Below are 1245 nucleotides of genomic sequence, written 5' to 3'. Positions count from 1 at the left end.
TTTTTTTTGTGTGAGTGTACCATCAAATCAGATCTGACTGGTGCAGGAGGAGATTGTCCCTCCTTCCCTGGCAGAGCATCTGGTGGATTTGAACCGTGTACCTCTAACCCCCCAGTGGCTTTTCAGAGGAAGACTGTCCTAGAAAAACCAATTTTGTGCTCTTGGCCAAGTTTGGAGATTACAGATTTTTAGAGGAGATTTCCCAGCTTTCCAGATAAAAGTTAATCAGCATCTTAAGAAAACGGACTTGTGGGGAGCTCTGGTGGCCTAGTGGCAAGAAGCTGCTACTACAATCCCATAGGTGCATGGACCAGAGACCAGGACTCGGCTCAAGCCCCATCAATTGAGCTTCTTTTCACTTTTGACCTATTAGTTTTTGGTTTTTTTAAATTTTTATTATTTTTGTGTGTACTGTCAAGTCAGATCTGACTGGTACAGGAGATTGTCCCTCCTTCCCCAGCAGAGCATCTGGTGGATTTGAACTGTGTGCCTCTGGGATTGTAGTTGCAGCTCCTTACCACTAGGCCACCAGAGCTCCCCTGTTGGTATTTTTTTAGTTTGACATACTACCTAAGTGCTCCCTGAGGCAAATGGTAGTTGTGCTGGCAAGCCAATTATGAATTGTATTTGTCCTCATGGTTTCCCACGTGCACATTCGGCACATTGTTGGAGGCTCCTGTTAATATTGAAGTCATTTAATTTGAACGGTCTTAGTTTGGCCTCTCCTGCCAACATAACCAAAGTCTAAAATTTCGCCATCCAGTTGTAAGCAGACCCTACTGACTGGAACATGGAATGTGAGAGCCATGAATGTAGGAAAATTAGAAATTGTTAAAGAAATGGAACGCATGAACATTGACATATTAGGCATTGGAGAGATGAGATGGACTGGCATGGGGCCATTTTGAGTCAGATGACCATATGATATGTTACTCTGGACATGAAAAGACAAGGAAAAATGGGGTTGCCTTCATAGTAAAAAAAGTAATTTCTAGATCCATCTTGAAGTACATCATGAATGACAGGATTATATCCATACACTTAAAATGAAGTCCACTGAATACCACTATCATTCAGATATATACACCAACAACCAGAGCCAAAGAAGAGGAAATAGGTGATTTCTACCAACTTTTACAGTCAGAGATAGATCGAACATGCAATTAAGATGCATTGATAATGGGTGACTGGAATGCAAAAGTTGGGAATAGTGAAGAATCAGTCGGAAAACATGGGCTTGGTGAC

Source organism: Elephantulus edwardii, unplaced genomic scaffold, assembly GCF_000299155.1.
Source record: "Elephantulus edwardii isolate Elephantulus edwardi_28Jun2011 unplaced genomic scaffold, EleEdw1.0 scaffold02088, whole genome shotgun sequence".
NCBI classification, from domain to species: Eukaryota; Metazoa; Chordata; class Mammalia; order Macroscelidea; family Macroscelididae; genus Elephantulus; species Elephantulus edwardii.
The sequence above is the reverse complement of the archived record's forward strand: the minus strand, read 5'-3'. Positions refer to the sequence as shown.